The sequence below is a fragment of the Emydura macquarii genome, unplaced genomic scaffold (genome assembly GCF_026122565.2).
Source record: "Emydura macquarii macquarii isolate MOO-44397 ecotype Brisbane River unplaced genomic scaffold, CSIRO-AGI_Emac_v2 contig_705, whole genome shotgun sequence".
Taxonomy (NCBI): Eukaryota; Metazoa; Chordata; order Testudines; family Chelidae; genus Emydura; species Emydura macquarii.
In genome coordinates, this window is record NW_027130842.1 from 13,299,424 (window position 1) to 13,323,250 (window position 23,827).

General features: G+C 42.6%; 1 protein-coding gene across 2 annotated transcripts in view; it reads right to left on the reverse strand.

Moving 5' to 3' along the window:
- The window catches only part of RGS17 (regulator of G protein signaling 17), a 75,660-nt gene that overhangs the window by 39,256 nt on the left and 12,577 nt on the right, over positions 1–23,827 (reverse strand). Inside the window, exon 1 of one of the 2 annotated variants that reach the window (XM_067542433.1) lies at positions 17,296–17,571. The exons of the other annotated variant lie outside the window; for it this stretch is intronic. The gene's annotated coding sequence lies outside the window, so the exon portion shown is untranslated. Of the gene's footprint in view, positions 1–17,295; positions 17,572–23,827 lie in introns of those variants that run through there. 2 annotated transcript variants of the gene reach the window in all.

Sequence of the window (23,827 nt, forward strand, 5' to 3'; positions counted from 1 at the left end):
TTTTCTCTTGATCCTGGCCTTATCTTTCTGGGTATGCTCCACAGTTGCTTTTGATTTCATTGCCACTATTGTCCTGAGTCTGTAGCAGAGTGAGGGGGTATACAGATCCCACATTGGGCAACAGGGGTTAAGGAGCTGCTCTGGGCTCAGTCAACTCCACCCTGCCACAGCTGCAAAGTATGCACAGACTGGAGGAGGAGCTTAAAAGGGGAGCAAAGCGGCTCACTTGTGGGCATACCAGGGAAGAGAACAGACCTTTAACTCACAGCTCCTGAGGAAAGGGTTGACTGAAGGCAGGAGCAGCCCTGACAACCACAGCCTGAAGGCCCCTACATGAGGGAAGGGAAGGCCAGATTCTGATGCACCCCAAGAGGGAGTCATTCCCTTCTCTTATTAATGGGTTTTAATTCCCCTTGCTTTTTGTTCATGGACTACCCTGAAGGGGAGATACTTTGAAGTGTCCTGCAGAGAACGAACAGCTGACAGCAAGAGATACCCGATGGAGGGGGCGCAGCCATGCTGTGATCAGCCACAAAGAGGTGCCAGTAGTGAGCCCACCTCTTCACAAGCTACCTCAGGAGATAGATGTCCCATTGCAGCATACACTGTTGCCTTCTGCTTTGGGTGGCTATTGGATGGCTGGATCCAGACCTACTTGTCTGTGCATAGTGGCCTAAGGTCCTTGGCTCCTTTGTTGCCACAAGCTGCCTGCTGAGAAGTAGTTAAGAGAATGCCACAATATGACTTTGTCCATTATTTCTCCACTAGGCTGCAGCAGACAACCCTTCATGGGAACTAGAGTTTTTGTTCTCCACCCCATCAGTTCCTGTGCTGATCAGCTCCTGTGGCACTTGTTCCTTGTGATCTGGCCAACCCAGGCCTTGGCACTGTTTTACGGTCTGTAGCATTGGTTTTGTCTGGAGCCTCCCAGCAGAGGTACAGCGGCAGTCTGCCACCATGCTACAATATCTCCTGTTCCAGAGAGCTATTTGTGTTGGACTCTGGAAGTTATGCCCTGTTCGGAATCTCTGCCACCAGCAGTGACTTTTCTTCACCTTGTAGTGGTGGAGTCTCAACAACTGGCATTGTAGTCACCTGGGTGCCCTCAGCAGTGGCTTCTTCATGATGCTTTCTAAAGGCTCGTGATCTGACTACATGTCCAGTTTGTGCTTCTTTTTTATTTGAATACAACGCCTTTCTGTATCAGAGCTCTGCTAGAAAATGCTATGGCTATTGGCTTTGCATCAGTGCTACTCCTAGGCCTGTCGGGGGCACCCCACTGTAGCTCTAGCTGTTCCACAGGGTTGTGGTACTTAAAAAAAAATATATCTTAAACAAGGCATTAGTCCTAAACTCTTTCAAATGCCTGTTCTTATGTCTCTGACCATTCCTACTCTGAATCATTGAACGTTAACTGTCTCAAGGGCTCACAGACTTCTGATAGGTGTGTGCAGAATCTGGAATGATAATTGGTCATCTCTATAAATTGCTCGGCTCCCTGCCCATCCTTTGGTCCAGGCATTTCCTTAATGGCTCTCAATTTCTCAGGGTCCAGCCAGAGTCCCTCAGAAGTCAGAGGTCTGATACAGGAGACTTTTGTTCTCTTCACAACGACAGCTTGTCTGCATTCAGCTTAACATTCTGCGTCCAATTCCTGTTCAGGAGCTCTCATAGTTTCATAGCATTGACATCGTTTTCTCAGACAATAACATCAGCTGCAATCTTGATGCTTGGGATCTCGTGTGCACCTGGTTGAGTTTACACTGGAACAACTCTGACTGGACTGATGCCCACATACCTTTGTACCCCGTGGTACCTGCCAAGAGTTACGTTGAAGGTTGTCCGGTGGCTGGATGGCTTATTTAGATCAATATGCCAGAACCCATTTTTGACATCACAAACAGTGAATGCTTTTGCCCTAGATAAGTCAAGTAGTATGTTCTCAGTCACTGATAATGGGGAATGACTGCTTTCCCCCCCCCAGTGCTCTGCTGTTTAGTGGTTTGGAGCAACGTTTACCTGAAGTTATTTCTCACCACTACTACTAGGCTGCGGACCCACACTGTGGTAGTTTCAATGGGTGTAATTATGCCTCTTCTTTGCCTGTTTGCCAGCTCCTTCATCAGCATTCAAACCATGTGCACACAAAGACTAACTAGTGCCTCCCACAACCATACTCCTGAAACCTGTGCTCTTCCTAAGTTCCATGCAGGTTGGTACAGGCTGTGGGCACAGACAAGGGTTATACAAAGACACTGATAGCAGGGCAGATATTGGAGCCAGTCACAACCACAGCAGCAGTACAGGCTCAAGGAAAGGTCTTTTCTACCTTCACTTGCCCTATTAAGAAGCAAACATCAAGCCAAGAAGAAAGCAAAGGCATAGAAATCAAATAGTGACAACATCAAGAAAATGGAAGGGCAGCAGATATCAAAGGATGAAGAGAGAGACAATCACCTTAGATTTAGCTAGGAGAAGGTAGTCATAAAACAGGAAAAGAAAAAAGCCATAGTAGCTGTCATAGCCTCCCCCACGCCATTTTTCATCTAATTTTTGCAAAAAATTGAAGATTTCCAACCAGCACTAAATGAAACTCTCTTAGCTGGCAGATCAAGTTTTTCATTTTTTTTGCTTCTCAGCAATAATGAAGACCAAAACATATCTTCCCATAGAAAGCAATAGATATCTTACTATGGAAAGCTTCCATTTACTTTCAAAGTGGTCATATTTGAGAACTTGTCAAACCTTTAGGGTTGCTCATGCAGCATTTTGTTTCCATTTTATCAACATGTTCAGGTAGAAAGTCAAATCTCTTCTGTTGGGAAACATTTGTATTTAAAAAAAATATAGAATAAGCACAATTATTCATATGAGAGAATTATATTCATGGAGCCAAGTTCAGTCCCTACTTCCTTTTAAGGCACCATACTGATCGTAGTGAGTGTTGCACAGTGTAAGCGTTTTGGGTTCCGTGGGAGGCCACAGTGGCTTCCTACAGGGGAATAGCTCGCTCTTGGCGAGAGATCAGTCTAGGCAATTCGCCCTCCGGCAGGGCGAGTGAGCAAGGAGTCTATCGCTCCAACCCCTAGGCAGGGCGAGCAGGCGGATCGCTCAGGCCCTCAGGCAGGGCGAGCGAGCAAGGAGTCTATTGCTCCAACCCCTAGGCAGGGTGAGCAGAGGCAGGGTGAGCAGAGGAGGCAACAGCTTCCGGCGGGGTCAGGAGAGCAATTCTCCTGGGGTGGCTAGGGCAAAGGGGAAGGGGAGGGGGACGCAGGCCCACCCGTCTCCACTGCGTCCCAGCCCAGGGCCCTAGCAGTGGCAGAAGCGGCTGCCACTGTGCCGGCGGGGCTCCCGCCGCAACACACCGGCAATACGGCGGACTCAGCCACAGGCCGTGGCTGTCCCAGGGCTACTTCCTCCCCACTGACCCTAGTACCTGTTGCGTCCGTGTCCCAAGGATAGTCCACCTGGAGTAGCTTTGTTAGTCCTTCCTCGTCGACCGGGGGTAAGGCAGGAAACTCCTCTTCAGGGGGCAGCTCCTCCAGGTCGTTGTAGGAGGGGAGCGGGTCGGCCTCGGGCAGCTCCTCCAAGTCCTGCCCCGCTGCAGGGAGGGGCTCGGCGGTTGGCAGTTCCTCCAAATCTGGCCCAGCCTCCGGGGTGTCCGCCACTCGGGCTGCTCTGGGGTCTCGGCCCAGTCTGGTGGTCCCAGAGCACGGCCCCGGGCTCGGGGTAACTCGGCCCAGTCGTCCTGGCCGGGTTGCCTTGTCCAGCTCCTCGAGGGCCCTATCCAATCCCCGGGCCCAGGTGGGGCCGGGGTTCGTCGGCGGTGGCTAGGCTCCGGCCTAGGCCTCTGTTGGCGGGGCAGCACGTCTGCCTCTGCCGGCAGTCTGGGCCCTACTGAGCTCAGGGGCCAGGCTTTTGTATTTCCCCTTCCTGTTGGGGCTCCGCCCCGGGGCTGCCAATTGGCCTGGCCGGGTGGCCCTATCACGGCCCGGGTCCCCTGTTGCCGGGCAGACTCTGGGGCAGGGTGTGAGTGGGGCCAATCAGAGCGCTCGGGCCCTTCCCCAGGCTCTGGCTCCGTGGGAGGCCACAGTGGCTTCCTACACACAGGTAGAATTGAAGGCAGGATTTTGAAAAAAAAGTGAGACATTTGATATCTAGACAGTGAAAATGTCTAAGACCATTTATAAGGGAATTATGAACAGAAAAGTTTCTGTAACATCTCACCTTTTGATAAAGTTTAAGTAGCAGAGAGAACTTGAAGCTACTTTTCAATGATACAAGTTATGACTTATCAAAATGCATTTATTGTATGAGTATTAAATATTTTAATGTTTAAAGGCAAAGACAGAAGAACATGCTATCAAAACTTGAAAACTAGTCCTTCAAAATCCTTTGAATGCATGCAAATTTGTGTGAGACAAGATTTACCTAGTCAGATCTGTACATTTCCCAATTCTCTAATCTTATCCTGAGCATTGTAAATTGTGCTAATCCCATAGCTGTATTAACATACAGCAAACCACGAAGTAGTTCTTGCATTCAACTATGAAATGGAATACAGTGAACACATTTAATTTTGATCAACAGGTCCCTAGAGATCAGGAGATGAAACTTCTTTGAATGGTGTCTTCGTAGATACTGAGCAAAGCTTGACATGCATATCTGTCACTGATCTTCCTATAAACTGTGTTCCCTGGCAACTGCAGCTTGTTTGATATCCTTATTTACTGCTGCCTAAACTATGGGCTTCCTGAGCGAACTTCATCAGTGAGCCAATGAAACATGTAAGATACACGCTGAATTTTAGAAGACTAAGCTCAAGAATGAGAAGAGGACCAGGTAATATACATAATTGAGACACCTATACAAGAGCTCTGGGTGCCCTGCCAATTTAATGTTTTAACATTAGCATTAATAAAAATACAAACACAGGAACACAACTCCGTTTGGCCAACCAGCCACCAACCAGTGCCTTTCCAGCTCCTGCCCCCTTACCATTAAGAAGTTTAGGATGGATACACAATTTGTACCAAATCCAGACCTCTCCTCCTCTAGGAAGGTGTCTCTGCTGGCAACGTAGCTAGTGAGTCTATGCAAGTTGATGGTGGGCAAGATACGTGTACAAGAATTGAGTTTTGCTCAGTTATACCTAACTAAATATATAGTCAGTTGTGACACTCTTGACTTACACTGGTGAAAAATCACAAGTCAGTTGAATGTGCACAGCCCCCCTGTGGCTCTGATCAACCCTGCAGCTACATGGATATGTTCCTATTGTTCCTTACAAGAGAGGGATCTATGCAAGTTTTCATTGTAGCTATTGAGCTGTGTCCACAGCCACAGCTGTTCTGTTGCGTTAGGTGTAGTGATATTAGGGTAGGGCGTGGCAGAGAACAGAAAAAGTTCCCAGTATCTAGCCCAGATACATGGGCTAAGAAATAGGCTTAGTACTGCTCTAGTCCATTTTTGACATAAACACAGACTGCTTGAAATAGAGCCCTTTTAGATACGCTCTTGCTCCCATTACTAGCCAAAGTCCTAGTTAAAGCTTTCTGCTTAGGGCCCTGTCCAACTTAAATTAAAGTTAATAAGAGTTTGATCAGGCCCTAAAAGCAGATTTGTCTGTGTAGTGACATCTTTCATCCCAAAGCACTTTACAAGTTGTGTGTGCATTTAAGAACCATACAGCCACCTCTGCCTATACTGAATGAAATGATTAAAAACTACTCCCTTTGACTCCAATAGGAGTAATGCCAAGTGCTTTTCAAAATCCCACCTTTTATGTCTGTGCAGGACACAGGGGACTTTTGGAGGAAAGCTTAAAAATAAAAGATCTAAACACAGTGAACTGCATAGAATTATTTTCACCAGCTGGATATCTACATATTTTAAACACAATACTAAACCCACTTATTAGGATGCCTTTAATGCTGTATAATGCTGATCAATGACTCCTAGTGCTATAATTTAAAAAAGTAAAAGGCTATTTTGGACAACCACTCACTGAGCAATAGATAACACTGCCTTCTCACAGCTAATGGACATTGTTTTTTCCTTTTCCTCTGTGGCAGAAACACAGAAGTATGACACAACTATGTGCTACGGCAGGGATCTACTGTAATTCTCTTTCATGGATATACCCTGTTATTAGAGTGAAGACTTTAAATATGGGCAAAGGTTTTATAAAAGGACAAACGTGTTTATCAATAAAAAAAAAGGCCACTGTTTTATTTCAAAAACACTTGAGCCGAGTGATGGTTTAATATGTTTTGATGTGAAGTGATTATTAGTAGTAGTATTATGTTTTGATGTGAAGTGATGGTTTAGTATTTTGACTCACTCCTCTTACGGAGTTCTGGTACATTCACTAAATGCGCAATTGAAAAGCTAAACTCTGGGCTTATTCCTAATAGGTTTGACACAAATCAGTATGCCTAACTCCCATCTGCCACTCTTAGCTCATAAAATTCTACTAAAGCTCTCCTGAGTGGAAAGAAGCCATTTGAAAAGACAGTACAAATAAAAAAGTCCCCCTAAAATTTGTGGCTTAAGTGCTATGAGATAACTTGCTGAAGGTGACTGCCGCTGGATACACAGCAGTGCCCACATACATGATAAGTACTGAAGATGCAAGCTATACGATGATGTACTAAGACTGGTGGTAGACAGCTGTATGCTGCATCCTAACTTGAAGCCACAGGAGAGGAGAGTCGACTGGAGGGAGCGTAAGTTATGAGAAACAACTTTAATTCTTGCTAGAAGAATTTCCTGTACTGTGGAGAACAGGCATGCTTTGTACTGGAACTGACCTTTTTGTTTATAGTCCCTTCAGAAGCAATATCTCCTGAAAAAGGTATGCTAGAAAGTGTAGATCTAAATCTTTAAATCAAGTTATTAATATTACAGACAGGGCCCTATGGGCTCCAATTCTGCAGTCTGGCATTCTTCCAAGATGCCATGGAATTCTCCCCCCTTCCCACTACAGAACATGTAATTTTGTGTCAGCCAGTTGCTGACATGATTTTCCATCTCCCTGGCCTGCTAGGACCTGGCTTACAGCGGGATCTTGCTTTCCCCAGAAAGAGGAGTTAGTTGTACTGCAGTGCACAAGCACTGCCCTGTTTCATGGAGCTAAGCAGCAGGAAATCTGGGAGCCTGAGCTGGAGCCCACCATGCAACCAGAGATTAGGGCAACTAGAGCATAGACTGGCCAGCCTGATGAACATCTGCAAACTCCCCACTTCCCAGGCACAGGTGTGGAGAAAGCAGAGGTGCTGAGCCCAGTTGCTGAGGCAACATCACAGGAGCCAAGGGCCAGGTAGTGGAGCCAGGCCAACTAGAAAGCACAGAAAGACACCAGGCAGTCAAAAGTAAATGAAAATAAACTGTTAGGATATTTTCAACTATGATCCCCTATTGCACACGTGGGTGAATGAGAATGAAGGTCATTTCATGGGAGCAGAGTAAGTTAGTATTGCTGAAGAATTCTAGAAATAGGCATATTAAACATAACTCTTGGCTGTTTATTGCCAATATTGGAAAATTGGTATTAGCCTATCAAAATGCAATAAAGTGTGTGTGGGGGGGGGGGGGGGAGGGAGGGGGGTTCTGGGTATTTTTTATTCTTCTAATCATTTTAGGTTGGTTATAGCAGTTATTTACAGAGGAGCTATCCATTCTGCACTGTTTATTTCTACTTAGTGTTATGGCCTAACCCCCTGTGGATAACATTCAGGTGAATGGTTTGAATATTGGAGGGCCAGTGTAATGCAAAGAATTGTGTTTTAACTGTCAGTACAATATCCAAGTGCAACATGGCACCAGACTCTGGACTTAGTTTGGAATGACAACTGTACCCAAGATCAGAAACTAGCTGACTGAATTCAACCCTTCTTAGTCCGGGTGTTGTAGACAGGAACACACTTCTGGAAGATCTGAGTTTGGAGGATGCCCATCAACCATGCCCACAAGGACAACTGTTATGCTCCATCTCCACTTCAGTTTTTGGAGGTTTTAAAAAAAGAAAACCACCAAACTCTGTATCTTTTAAGAAATATCATAAACAGATGATCATAATACTGTGGGACCTTAAGTAGTAAATGGATATTGGACAGATTGAGGGCAGAACAGACCATTATGATAACCAAGTCTGACCTCTTGCATAACACAGGCCAAGGAATTTCACCTTCCACTTCCAACAGCTAGACAAATCTGTGCAGTCAAGCTCTCTAGCACCTTCATTATTCCCATCTCCATTCCCTCCCCACTGATCTGGAGACGAGGACAAGTCTTGGGAAGGCCATATTTAAGATAGCAGACTCTATGTCTGAGACAATCGACTAAGCCAAATATTATTTTGCTTAAACAGCAGCTTCTTTACTATATACCTATGTGTTGTTTGCCTTTTGTTTTGTTAAAGAATGCCTATTGTACAAAAATTCTACTGAAAGTGCCCATCTACCAGCATTCTTAGGGGACAGTATCTGCCCCAGCAAGCAATTTACGTTGCAATATTACAGTGAGTAATTGGAAGTCTGTTAATTAAGATAGGTGGACAGCATGTTGCTGAAGGAAAACTCTAGTGGAAAATATACAGAAATACTTGTATTTTCAAACTTATTAGTGGCCCCATCCTGGATCCCCATGGCCACTGAATTCAGTTCAGTTTCACTACATAACTTTTCTACACATCCTGTCCTGTAGTGGACCCCTCTAATACTTTCTTTTGTTGATCTGACTCTTTTCAGACACGAGAGGGAAGGCCTGATTCTGCAACCCTTCACTTACACGAATCATCTATACTCATGACTTCAGTGAGACCACCCCATTTTTCAGTGTAAGTTACTCACACACAGTGAGTGGGACTACTTGTCTGAGTAAGCATGACTCACATGAGCATGGAACTGTGAGAACAGGAATATCTGTACAGTTTGATAACCAAGATCAACTGAACAAACTGGTCTTATAATGTAAGGAAGTGACAAGATAAGGGAGGAATTTGTCCGTCAGTAAATCCACCATCCTTCTGTCATACGAAGAAAGGAATGTTTACAATGAGGCGCCAACCAGGAAATAGTTAAATGCATGTTTCCAGACAATTTATTCTAGCTGATTAATTCTACAGCTAATCGGACTATAATTAGGCAAAGTGTTACAGTACATAAACCAGTGCTTGTAGTGTCTTTATAGGCTAGTATATTGCATCACTAAAGAGATGCCACAAATGAACATGAAAGGCACAGGATAAGTTATGTAGATACTATAGCTGGCTGTTTTACTTCCTGAGACTGTATTAATTATTCAGTCTCTTATGAATCCTATATTTATCCTATTCTCCTGTGCTTGCAGATTCCCAATCATCTTTTCACACTTCTTCAGAAGTTGTGATTACCTATTAATATGCACAAACGCCTCCACAAGTCTTCCCCAGCATAATAAATCTATATTAGACAATCACTAGAGAAGTTTAACTACTGATGTGATAGTAGATAATGTTGAAATTTTAAGCAGCATCTGCTTATGGTGCCTGATATTCCATTCTCCCTTAGGGGCTGGGCTCCTTCACCAGACTACATCTTCCATGATGCACTGTGATCTCTGTGACCAAGCCACATTGTGCATCATGCGAGATGTAGTCCAGCCAGACAGCCTGGCCCATAGGGGAGAATGAGGCACCAAGTGACGATTCCATTTAACAATGAACTGATTTGAAACATTTCACCTTGGGGACGGCAAAACGAAGCACTGACACTTCTTAATCAAAGTTCAAAAGTTTTTTATTCTGTGCCAAAAAAAAAAAAAAAAAAAGCTCTTTCAGATTTACATCCCAGCTCAGAACAAACACAAGTCATTAACTATATCAGAATTTCTCATGAGATGGGAATTCAGATTTCTGTTCAGCTCCACTTCTGATTGTGTCAGAGCCAGAGGAGAGAATGAAAATTTCTTTTGACACCTACTCCACTTCTGCAGTCTTTCACTAGTCTGCAAACTATTGCTTGAGTAGGTTCTGCACCCCCACAATAGGAATAGCATAGCTCTCCATTGTGTTAGTTGCCTTTATTGAAGTGAATACTTCCATGAATTGTAGCAGTAAGGACACTGGGACAGATTCTGATCTCACTTGCACTGGGGCAAATATGGAGTAACTTTATTTACTTTACAAATTAGTAATTTTACAAATCTGGTATTGGGAGGAAATCCATGCTCACTTACACCATGTAGTATATTGACCAACAGATCTGATCACTATAAAGTTATTACAGCAGCACATTTGTAGGAGACACAAACTATGTACCCACCAAAGACTCATTCAGTAGTGAGAAGACCATAGTATACTTTTCTTTGATTGCCCATCTCAAGTAAATAAAGCCAGGGCTGTCTTGAAGCCCCAGTAGACCCTGTTGGCCTCAATAAAAGCAATTTGTATACCATTGTTTACCCTCTGCAAGTTAAGTTATACAGCGTGATCTAGTCTCCCCTGGATTAGGGCACATGGCTCTCAATAAAAGGAAGATCTATGCCGAGGAGACTGCTGTATTTCTAGTTTCATTGGTGAAGGACTATGTGGTCCTGTACAGCCATCCTGCAACCTTGTAACACGCAGCAGGTAAACTGTTTAGTGGGCCTTACCTCATTCACCGAGGAGATTTTATGAAGCACAATGAATACCAGATTGTGATGGACTCTTTGGGGAGAAATGGGGGAGAACAGCACATACTAAGAAGCACAAGCTTCCCACTGCCCCCCAGTACAGGCCTATTGGGCTGAGGCAAAGCTCCATCCATTGGATCCTCTTGCTGTCACCACATACAAGAGTAATCAGTAATGGTTTAAGTTCCCTGTGAAATCTTGGTGGGAAAAGCAGCTCTTATGTTACATCACCTTAACTGGCATGTCCTCAGCCTCCAGCTTCCTTTTCAGCCTGCAGTTGCCCAAATATCATGTTTACTTAGGACAGTGTCCAGCTGACAGCCTTTTCCTGTATCAGTCTGGACATGAACTAGTTGTCAGGGACTCTGGTAAATTAGAACTAGGATACAATACACTTAAGATAAGATTTTTCTCTCATTTGCCTATAACTCACTAGTTCCAGCCATATTCCTCCTCCCTCCCAATGTATCTTGTTTTCATTCCATTGTGATAAAAATTCTCTGAACATTCGCATACAAGTGGAGAGGACTTCTGTGGCATGATTAAACAGGAAAAGCCAACAGAAAGGAAAATCAGAGCCTGAGAAACAAAATTCATAAATACTTGGCTGCAAAAAGGCAAACCAATAATTATTTATTATTATTAACCAAGGACCTTTCTAGTGCCAGTTCTGTCAAATCCCTGGTTTTCTTGAGAAATGAACAAATACAGTCAACCTGATTGTAATTAAGTGATTGCTACTGTTTTGATATGCTATTTATAGAATAACCAGGTATAAAGTTGCTGACTAGCCAGTTATTTATTTTAAGTCAAATACAAATAACAGCTTCTCATATTACTAAAGTTTCTCCAGTAATTAAAATCATTACTACTGAATAGCCAACTATGCACAAAATTTACTCTTCTTTCAGTTGCTGGCAAATCTGTAGCAGCTAGTGAAGCAAATTAGTTACTCCAAATTTATAATGGTGGACCAGAAATTGGCCCTTGAACTCCACGTGGTCAGTTTTTTCCTGTACATTAATAGCATCATAACTTACATGTTTAGGGGCATTATGATTGTTTCAACTCTTCCACTAAAGGCATCTAGCTGCAGCCTTGGCAACACAATTCCAGACTACCATAGATCAGCTATTGTTCTGTTCCAGTTTGGTGGTAATTTTGATCTCAAACGGTCATTAATGTGAGAGGATGGTCAGCTTTTTAACGTACTAGCTAGTGGAGCCCTGCAGAGTTCGATTCCCACTTAGAGGCAAATCACGAGCAAGTGGTATTTTGTTAGTTCTTTCCCTTGGTGTGATAATGAAAGAGGTGGCAAGTTGATTTTTATACGCATCCTGAATATATACTAGACTAATTCTCTTGGATGAGTGAAGGCTTGCTCAGGAGTTTGTGATTATCTTCGTCTCTAGTGGCCAGCCTACAAAGAGGCTATAAGCCATATTATTACTGGCTACCATCACCTCTGCATTTGGTATCAATTGGTAAGCTCGCTGGTAGTGTATATAGCAGACAAGCCAGAGACTGAATGGACCTGGAGACTGGAATACATGTTCCTGCATATGCTCACTCTGTAATAGACACTGACAGCTACACGCAGAGGCTTTGTGTGTTACTGCCTGTGCTTTATATTAGGGCTATAAAGAGGATCAATTTCCCCCTCATCAACCTGGCACCTGCTTAGAGTACAAGAAATTCATTAAGAGCTTTTTTTTATTCCCCAGGATATTTGCTGTTTACCTGCCTGTTTAAGTTGATGGCTACACTGCACATATCGTAACCAAGAGTTGATTTACAAGTCTCTCTCCCCCATGCAAATACAATAAACTGCTACATGGCTACTTCCTTCAATCCGATCTTCAGAGGTTAGAAGGGTGGACCTTGACAGAGTTTGCTAAAGATATAAATTGTTTGTTTCTGAATTTAAGTTTGTTTAACAAGATTCCTGTCAGGACACTATTCTACAGCAAGTATGGGAGGCTGAGGGATCTGTGGGGATGGCCTCCTGAAAGTTATAGTTCAGAGAAGAAGAAAACTCATTTTTATTTAATAAAAAAGAGATATCTCTATGGGTATCACGGCTGATTTTTTTAGAGCTGAAAATACACCTTGAACCACAAATACCAACTGTTTTACCAGCCATTTTTTTCCCCTGTAGTATTATGCTGGACGTACTATAAGAACAAAGATCTTAAAAAAAATGACCAACCAGTGAGGAGTGGTCCATGTGTAATCTGATATAGAGATGCATCATTTAAACAGCTGCTTGCTTTCTTCACTGGGAGATTAAAGCTGTTAGGTAGGTTTCCTGGTTTATTGCTGTTTGAGCTATTGTAGTACAGCTGTTCTGTCAGAAAGCAGCATTACACACTGTATTCCATCTAGTATCTTTTATGAAATAATATGGCTTTGCACTTACCTAGCAAGTTTCACCAGCCTCAAAACACTTAGAAAATATTAACAAAATATATTAACAAAATAATATCCCTGAAAGAAAGGCAAGTCTTAAATTTCCTCATTTCTCACATGCAGATGGGTAAATTGTGGGAAAGAGGTAAAGCTTTCTCTCCCCTCCCAGTGAGCCTATAGCTTAGCCAGAAATAAGATCCTGGCTTCCAGTTCTTCTCTGATCACTAGGCCACATCACCTTTTAGCAATTTGTCAAGTGACTGTTCCACACAGCTGAGGTTCATTACAGAAGAGAGAATTCCATACACAAACCAAGGACTAGACTCTGCTTTCGATGCTGCACTCACAGAAAGGAGTGAGGGGCAACAAGATCCCCTTTTGTACATTGGAATGGGCTACCCATGTCTGCTTCCTCCTCTGAAGAGAAGGGGAGTGCACAGAGCCTTGGATCTGCCCTCCTTACTGGCTTGCCAGTGCAGGTGAACCAGCATGGGGTATGCTGCTGTATAATTCAGAAGCAAGACAACTACTCCTACTAAGAGGAAGGTAGAAGCCTGAGAAGCACTGTGATTCAGGAGTCACTTGAGGTCATTCCTGGGGAGATGCAGAGCAGTGTAAATTGTGCACCACCCCTTGTTCAAACTGTAAGCATACCAAGACATGGGAGAATGCCTTTGTGGAATTTGTTTTCCATTTTTAGAGATTGGCCTCTTCTTTGTTCCCCAACCTCCATCTAACCCCACGTCATCATCTTCACAAGTGCTCATGTTTCACCCACCAACACATCTTCTAAGCTTCTAGTGACAATTCATAGTCAGCCAGCCAAGGGAAAGTGGGGCTGTGCTTGCCCCGCTCGTCAAGAAATCACCGAGTAAATGTAATTCTGAAGCAGTAGCTTCTCTGACATTCCAGCCTGTAGGTTTGGAGAAATTTTTAAGTTAGCTATATACGAAATTATTCCTCAGCGTGGATCCTTGCAGCAGCATTTCATCTTTCTAGTAGCTCAGTTCTTGCCAAGTTCATTAGCTCAAGTGAATTTATGGAGTCTACTCTGCACTTAGGTGGAGAACACCATGGTCCTTCCCACCCAGATAAAGTTCATCATAGAACTGAGATGGAAGAGATCCAAGATCTTCCAGTCCATCTCTGTGGGAATAATAGTGTTCTTTTAGGTGTTTTCTGCAGTTCATTCTGTCAAGACACATATTAATGATCTTATAATTACACAAGTTAATTTTTCATGCCAGTTTGAGGAAAGGTAACTAGAGAAAGGTTTTAAAAAAAACAAAAAAAAAAAAAAAAAACCCACACACCACAGCTTCTTGGAAGGCAGAGTTCCTGTAGTCTAGGTTAGCTAATCCAAGATTTTCCTGCAATAAATAATTACACTGACTCACAAGATGCATGAATTTCTAGAATGCCTAAGATAAAAATCTATTTTTGTCAAATCTAATGGGTAACATATTAGCCTCCAAATGACACACAAAATTTAAAACCATCACAGGAAATCAGAGCAGCAGCGGATGCAGGAGCATATGCTGAAACTCTGTAACAGTCAGTCATTTTTAGGCAGGTCTGGCAACTTTTCCTGGTGAAAGCGCTGTCAGTTTGGAAGATAACTTGGAAGTGAAACAGGCCTCATTTTAGTGAAAGTCAATTCACCCCTAATGATCTCTCTGGTGTAACAGGGTTGACACGACTCAATTCAAGACAGATGCTCTCTCCTTTTTTAGTTACCATAAACAACATTATGCTGCTTCTTTTAAGAATCAGCCCCTAAAATCCGTTAGAAGCATTTTGTTCACTTGACTCACAGAGACAGCAAAATGTAGGAATTTGTCTTCTGAAAGCTACTCCATTCAAAAGGACACAGAACATTCATCTTGGGAATTTCTAGTTTTTATAGCTTCAAGCACAAGACAAACTAGTACTAAATAAATAGATCTGTATTTATCGCCATTTCCTTTTCCACGCAGTTTTGCGCCAAACATACTGCATGCATGCATGCATGCATGCTGCTTCCCCCCCTCGATGAGTTTATTCCTGATTTTATACATCTGTGTCACTTGCATAGGAAGCTTGAAAAAAGTTACCCAAAGCCTATTAGCCAGGGTGAAAGATTCCTGACGAGTGATGTCAGAGGAATAAGAGAATAAAGAATAAGAGTTCTGTGCTCCAATTGTGACACTGGCAATTAAAGTTTTACTTAAGAGCTGTAGCTCATTAGGTCTCTTGCTTTGTTTTACTGTTGTTCCCTTTCCACCTTTCATTCCACCTTATTTTTCCTACTATAGATCATGGTGCATCTTTTTTCAATTTATCTTCCAGTGTCCATTTCTTCTTCTCTCCCCGTACACTCCCTTAAATCCAACAGTGTACACGTTCATTAGGTAGATGCTCTTTTCTGGACAATCAGCAGCACAAGAATTGGTGTTTACATCTAAATAACTAGGCTTTGAGATCTACCCCATTGATGTGAATGAGGGCACTTCAATCCCTTAGGGAAAAGTTATTCTTTCACTTTGTCTACACTCCCCAAAAGGCAGTGCTGCGATGATTCACATCTGGCAGTTTGTCAAATAAGAGAGGCTTTTTAAATGACAAGTTTAAATTTCACAAAAGACAATAGTTTTAAGCTCTCTTCATTAAATAAAATATGTAGTGCTCTGTGGTTTGAAGAAGACCAAGTCAACTTCCTTGACTGCTGGGCTAGAGACACTTCACAAGCTTTGAGCTGCAGGGACAAGCAGGTTGTTCTCAATTCTGAAAGTATCCCCCTGCAAAGCAGCTGTGTAGACCCACAGTAGGTGCTGTGGGCCGGTCTACCAAGCACATTATAGTTTACATCTCTGTATTCAGTCATTGGCTGCAACACCATAGCCTATGCAAATAGGAACTTAAAACAAATTGTTTGGAACATCCAAATACAGCATGTGTTGTACTAGTGTGTTCCGGGACAACCTAAGCAATAGCTATTGTCACCACCATGGCTCTCTGGAGCAGGGGCTTATAGAGAATTTGCAAATATTTTGTTGAGTTTCCTGTAAGGATCCCAAAATCTCCTAGGCACTCTATAGTTGCCGGCATGGACCTCTCTCAAGAATCGGTACAGCCTTTCTAATATTGGAAAACAAGTCAGAATTTTTCTGCTGTGGGAAGAGTCACGGGATGGCAGAACATTAGAACTGCAGACATATTCTGAGGGAAGCAAGAATCTCAAAATTGCTGTTAGGGGATACAAATCTATGACAAGCCCAGACGGAAGCCAGCCCCCCATGCTCGGTGTCCTGGGAAGTTCTCATGATAGGGTCCTCCCCTCAATTGGCACTTTACCTATTCTTTAGCCACGGGCAGCATCCAATTGAAGCACCCATATTTGATGAGGGTTATGCATACTCAAAAAAAAGGAGGAAATTACTACTTATTGGAAGCCTAGGATGACCAAATAGCTGCAGAACTCCCAAGTAAGGAAGGATACCTTTTAGGATATCTGGCCAGAGTGAGAGCCCACTTAAATGACAACTGTAGTCCCCACAGAGAGAGCTTGTCAAGCTATTTGTGTCAAATATATTCAGCATGATTTTAGCTTTTATTCCAGATAAAGACCCAGTTCTGATTTTCTGGAAAGATATCATTAGTCATTATTTGCCTAATAGTTTGGACAAGCCATTTTCAGCCCCTGGGTGTCTACTGACTGTTTTCAGCAGCTACTAACTGTGTATTAATTACAGTATTATGTGTGATAATCCAAGATACATCTTGTTATTTAGGCTCTCCAACTCAATGGGAAAGTTGAAACATGAGAACCACCAGAAGGAATTGCCAGAATTCTCACAGACAACATAATCTCATGAATCAAATTGAATTCAGTGCTATTATTTAGGAGCCGCACTTACTAGTCAGCCACTCTGCCCAGGCTGAGAGGATTTACTGTACTGGTGAGGCTGCTCCAAATATCATGTATCACTTAGTGCCACATGTTTAATAATAGCAAGTATAAGGAGAAGGACTGGGATAAAACTAGCCAAGGCTGTAGCAGACATAGACATTTCTACTCACCTATGTAGAAGTTATACTGCACCAAAGTCTAATTCATTGTAAAATAGCAAAGAAAAGATCACCCTACCCCCTTAAGAGCCAGACAAAAACAGCAGGAGCACACAAAATAGAGTTACAAATTGTGATGTTTCAGTAAAAGCCAGAAAAAAGAAGACACACAGAGCAGCTCACCTTCCCACACTTTCTGAAAAAGGAAAAAAAAGAGAAAGGTCAGGCACCACTCCTACTTTCTGGGTCTTTCTCCTCACATTCAGACTTCCATCCTAAGATCTCCTGGTACCCATCCTTCTCTTAGTGTGCTTGGGAAATAATTAATTCCTTACAGCTGACCCAACTAAGCTTCCTTGTGACTCCAAATGTAGGCAGCAGCTGTGGTCATTCTTCTAGCCTAAGAAAGTTAACAGCTTTCTTGATTTCTCTGCAGAGGCAAATCACTCCAATGATGCCCTTTGTGCTGGATGTGTGCATGAAAACTAGAGCAGGTTGAAATGTTTCATATGAAAAGTTTGGTTTTCAAATACATTTTTTTTTCTAAAATTATTTTTTTCACAAAAATAGCCAGTTTGTTGACTTTTTAAAATTATTTCTCATGCAAAATTTTAGGACTTATAAAATACAATTTTTAATTGAAAATATTCTGGTGATTCACTTTTTTTTATTTTGTTTGCCAAAAAGTTGGTTTTCAATAAACCAAAATGGTTAATAACCATTTTGGAAAGCACATTTGATAACGCTTTCCATACAGTTTTTGGAAAAACACAAAACCAAAGAAAATTCTGAAAAAGTGGAAAATGGTTTACATTTTAAAAACTTAGAAATATGTTGGACATTTTACATTTTTTTCACAAGGCTACTTTTGGAGTTTGGACCAAATACTCAAAGTTATTTAGGCACCTAATCCCCAGTGACTGAAATATCTAGGTACCTAATTACCTTTGAGGAGCTGGGTCTTTTAGAGCCAATTCTTATGGCAACAAAGTCATCTGGAGGCATGTGACTGAGTCACTTGTATATTCTTGGCCCACCAATAGGAAGAACAGGATTGCGTGCACCAGAAGGGCTCTATTAACTCTTTAGCAAACTTACCACCTAGTACCACTCTGCCCCTGCTCGTACTATACCTGTACTGCCTTCTCTCCAGCTGTGACTCCTCAAATCCATAGAAAGCCTAACCACTGAGGCAATTGTGTTCCTTTTCATTCAGAAAGGCTCTACATATATATATAGCCATAGAGGGAACAATCAGGTCCTCTGTTTTTAGGAACATGCAACTGTGCTATCTATGGTGGTGTCCAGACTAAGCAGAGTTTTCTATAGGATATCTATTTTAAATGACCGTATCAGAAATCCTATTGACCAGCTAACAAAGGAAAGGTAAACATTTATTGACTATGGTGCCTGTGAATGCTTTTTTTCACAGTACAGAATAGAATTATTTTAAAGAAAACCTTTAAAACGTTTTAATGACTGAGTACATAATGGAACTAGGATCTCCTTATGGTTGCCTCTAATGCTAAAATCCCCATTGTCATGTCCTGGGGTGCAATTCAGGCCAGTGAAGGGTTATGTTACTGCCTGCCCTGTAACCGTGAGTGCCTCAAAATGCTCTGCTGCTGTAGCTCTTTTGCCTGGACCCTTCCTGCCAGCATATAAGCATACACTGTGGGTCTATGTGTTAAGCAGCTCTGACTCAGCAATTCTGAATCCAGCAGCCTTGCTTGTTTCATCACTGCCACACTCTGGGGCTCCACCAGCCTTGGTTACACCTGGCAAGATGTCCCTAACATTCCCCAGTCCCTAATTTTCCCCAAACCATGTGGTCTACAATGCCCAACGCTCTCCTGGACAATTGAGGCAGATAGTAAGCTTTGTTTGTCATAGGCGGTGCATGAGGCTTTCCTTTGGGGAGGCTACGGAGTGCCGGAAGCTCCCTAGAAGTGGGGTAGCCACTGACAACCAGACACTGGCCTGCCCCTATGAGGCCCCGCCTCCACTCTGCCTCTTCTTCCCAAGGCACTGCCTTCACTATGTTGCCCACCCCAGGGGCTCCTCACTGTCCCCCCACTCCCTGGGCTCTGTACTGCACCATCGCTGGGGCTCATTGCTGCCCCACCAGACCCCCAGGGTACAGTCCCTCCTTTACTCCTGTTCACACCCTGTGAGGGGAAGGGGAGAGGCCCGTGCCGCAGTCAGGGGAGGTGGGGCAGCTCGGTGGGGAGCTGGGGTTAAGCCAGAGCTGGCCCTGGGGAGGCAGGAACTCCACAGCCAGTGCCACTTCCCCTTGCAGGGCGGAGGGTGGTGCAGTTTGTTCTGTTTCCACCACCCAGGAGTGCTGGCTCCAACTGAGCCAGGGAAGCGGCGCCTCCCCAGGTCAGTGCCAAAGGGAGCTTGTTTGCTAAACTGCAAATTGATCTGATTCCTGCAATCTGCTCCCCCTGCTGTGATACTGAGGGGTGTTTCTTCCCCTTGTTGACTTGATGGTTCTGTTTACCTTCTACAGACACAGATCTCTTAATGAACCCTGGAAATACCTTCTAGCTGGTAGAACCATATCCCTTTGCCTAGGGCAGGGGAAGTTTAGCCCTGCTGGCAGACAGACTTTGAAAAAATAATTTCCAATATATTTGTAATTTTGAATCTGTCCTTTGTACATACACCATTCAACAATATCAATGATCAGTATGTTATTAGTTTTCTTTTGATATTTACATGACACTTTCTAGATACAGGTTATGACATTAATGACATTAGTGAACTAGTCAGGCCAGCTGAAACTTACTACGGGCATCAGTGAACCCCTGGTCCTCTTGCATTGGGATGCTGTTAGAGTCATACCCACTTCCTACTAATAATGAGTGGGTAGAAAACAAACTTTGGTTAAAACAGTAAGTATAAAAACATCTCATCCCGGGATATTCTACACTCTCTGTTTGTCTAATTCTTCTCCTACCTGACTGCTAGGTCCTTCAGAATCTCTCTCTTCCGCCTGCAGCCCTCTGTTGCTGGTGGTCAGTGTTCTGATGATCTCTGTTAGTATCTCATCTATGGCTGTCTTTCTAATATCTCATCGTTGATGCCCCACTGCCAATTTAAAGTCAACTGGGAAAAGACTGATACATTCCTCATTTACTCAACCCCCCCCAAAAAACAACCTCTCTTCCCCTTCCTTTCTGCACCACCCAGAATTCCACGATCCTTCCCTTCACTCCTGCTCTTTCTCCTTCATTCCACACATCCAATCCGACAAAATATTGCCATTTCTTCTTGCCCATCTCTAAAATCCATCCATTCCTTTTCACTGCTGAAACCTGTATCTACCCACTGGTCATCTCTCAACTTGACAACTGCAATATCTGACTCCCTGGCCTCCCTCCCAGCTGGTACTTCTCTGTGAAAAATATTTTTATCTGCCATCACTATGACCATCTCACTCTCCTCCTTGAGCCCCTTCCCTACACCACATCCAAACTCCTTACCCTCACTTTTGAGACCCTTCAAAGCTTCACTCCTGCCTAAATTTCCACTCTGGACTCCTACACTTTTCCTTCACGCATCCTATGCTCTGCCAAATCCACTTGTCTTACTACGCCCTCTGTTTCCTTCTGCCCGTCCTAAATCTATGTCCTTTTACACACTGCCCATTAAGTGTGGAATTGCTTGCTCAATTGAAGAACTGGGACAGCCAATTCCAAGGTGTGCCCATTCTACGGTCTCCTGGTAGGCTGACTCTATAAATAATTCAGACTCTCTGCTCCTCCAGTTCAACAACTCTTGCCTAAAGATGTGAAAAGGAAGACAGCTGGAGAGACAGAGGCAGAAGGCCCAGTCTGAATGTAACAAGTTGTGACATAAACATTTTTTAAGCTCATATGGGATGGTTGTGCAGTAAGCAAAGAAGTGGTTCTTGGCATCTGCAAAATCTTGAATAAAAGATTTATCCCATTTTGTGAAGAGCCTGCTTAATTCAAGCTGTATTCTCTTGGGAGCTGATTCAAGTATTTCCTGCTGTCAGGAAATTTCATGTTATTTTGCAGAAAATCTGGTCAGATTCAGGCTCAATTGTCTTTAACTGTGGTAACAGAACAAGATTTTGAGGGGATAGAGGCTTCTCTGCTTTAGTTTAGGCTTGTGTTGCTTATAGAAGTTCTGGAAATGCTGGAAGAAGTTTGTTTTGCAATTTGTGCTTTGGACCCATAAACTTCCTCACTGTTGAAGGCTTGGGATAATTTTTTGGTGGAGATTCTCAAGAAGAGAGTGTGCCAAGCATTCTTAAGGAAGTATGTTTCCTTCACTTAAGAAACCATCTCTTCACACTGACAATCTAGCTAACTACAACCCTATTTGATTTCTAACCTCTTACTTCCAGTTAAAATTATGGAGAAAGTTGTGGTGAGAGATTTCTCACACCATCTAGTTGCCTCAGATCTCGAGCCTTGTCACCGTGGCTTCATACCTGATTATGGCTTTAAGCTTGTACTGGTGGCTCTGGCTGATGATCTCCTCAGAGTAACTGATAAAGATGAGATGTCCTTGCTGACATTATTAGATCTATAAACGACCTTTGATACTGTTGATTCTGAGATGTTGCTGATTTGTGTGAAAGCCTGATAAAGAGTAGACAGGGCTGCTTTATAAAGGCTTCCTTTTTGTCTCTCAAACAGACCCCAGAGGATATTTGCTTTTCTGTCCCAAGGCTCTCTCACATGCAGAGTTCCATCTTGTCACCCTTCCTATATGCTGGCCATTATAAGGGATATCAAGGAGGCATAGCGTAAAGTGTTTTCAATATGCTGATGGCACTCAGCTTTAGCTCTCCATTTCATCCTGCTCAGAGGTGTGTAGAATTTCTCTTATGGTTCAGTTGTGGTTGGGGCATGGATGACAGCAACTTGGCTGAGGGTCCCCCCAGAAAAGACAGAGTTGATGTTGGTAGGACACTGGAAGCAACCATTTGATGTGTCAAAGATCACTTTGATTGAGAGTCTGTGTCCTCTGTTTGTCAACTGAGTTTGCAGTACAGAGATCTTAGACTCCCAGATGATCATAAAGCAACAGTATGACTAGCTGAAGCTCAATTGGTATAAAGAGAGGGACTGGTGGGAAGGGTGTCTTCCATGAGGCCTATAAACTTTAGAATTCAGTGACCTTCTTGGTTCACAATAGCCATATCTGTTGACCTTTAGGGTTGCAGCAAGGCCAACATATTTGATTGGGCATTTGGGGAAGATTAAAGTTTTTGGAGTCTGGCCATTGTGTATTTTGGGAGGGAAAAGGCTTTGCTGGAATGCTGATGGGGGAAGTTTCAGTTCTGTGGCCTGACTTCTTTTGTGTGGAGAAAATTGTTGGTTTGCCACTGATGATTTTGTCGTACCTGAAGTGTAGTTTTAATTATTTAATTATCCATCAAGGGTACAGAAGCTTGGATTAGGTCTTTTTCTGTTTATGTGTGACAAAGAATGCAATAAGAAGTAATATGTGACATGTATAGAATCCATCAATCCACAGAAAGACTGCATATTAGCTTTCAATGGTCCAGAAAGAACTAGAGGGAACCAGACAGAATGGAGATCTTGAAAAAGACTTGAAAGTCAAAGGCTACATTGACTTCTGGTTGTCCTGACCAAGCAGTGAAGAGTAGTGGATCTATAGTGTGGAATGACACTCCAAATGAATGAAAAGGACCTCAAGAATCCTGACTCCCAATGTCAGATCTTTTTAAAGACCTCTATGAAGGAGGAATAAAACTGGTCCCTTAGAGATAATATCCTTCGGAACCTATTTAATTATAGTGAGAACAAGGATAGAGCTTGTTGGGAATTTTCTGACACTGCTTTTTTCATCAGAAAACGCTTATTTGTCACAATGATTGTGGGAAAGAGTCAGTTTTGACTCATCTCCCAGTTCAATTTTTTAACTTTTTTAAAAAAATTGTTGAATCTTCCCATTTGGACATTTTCAAAACAAAAAAGTTTTGTTTTGAACTCGTAATGACTATTGCAGTTGAAATTGAAACAAAACGTTTTGAAATTATCAAAATGAAATGTTTCAATTTACCTGATACAATTTTTTTTTGATGATCAAATCAAGTAAAAATTAAGCGTTTGACTTCTCACCCTGATTCAGGTTCCTTTTTTAAAAAATCTCAACAACTCTTGTGGGATGGAAAAATTATTTGCTGCCCAGGTCTAAAGAAGACCCCTCACCCAGATGAATGATTTGATGCTTCATCCAAACAGCCTGAATTTGTCTGCCCTATATGTGATTTTATTCTTTACTAAGAAGGGGATTTGAATAGTCTCAGATCAAAGAGAGGAACACCTTCTCTGTCCCATATTTATTGATTTAGGTGAAGCCTGTCTGGCTGTGTTATATCTAAATTCCTCCCAGTTTGTTTATACTTCCATTTCTTTTTTATTTCTCTTTTTGTTTGTTTATTTGGAACTTTATTGTTGCACAGCTGGAAAACCATACACAAAACAAACGATAATGCCATTTATTTATTTTCTAACAGGCAATGGTGTCATATTATTCTGTTTCTTTGTATTTTATAAGGTATAATTAGTGATTATATTGATTGTGTCAGGTTCTGCCAAGTTTATTCATGTTAAGTAGTAACATTCACATAAGTAGTTAATTGGATTATTCATAGAGTAAAGTACTACTCCAGGTAAGAGTGGCAGAATTTGGCTCTAACTAAGGGCTT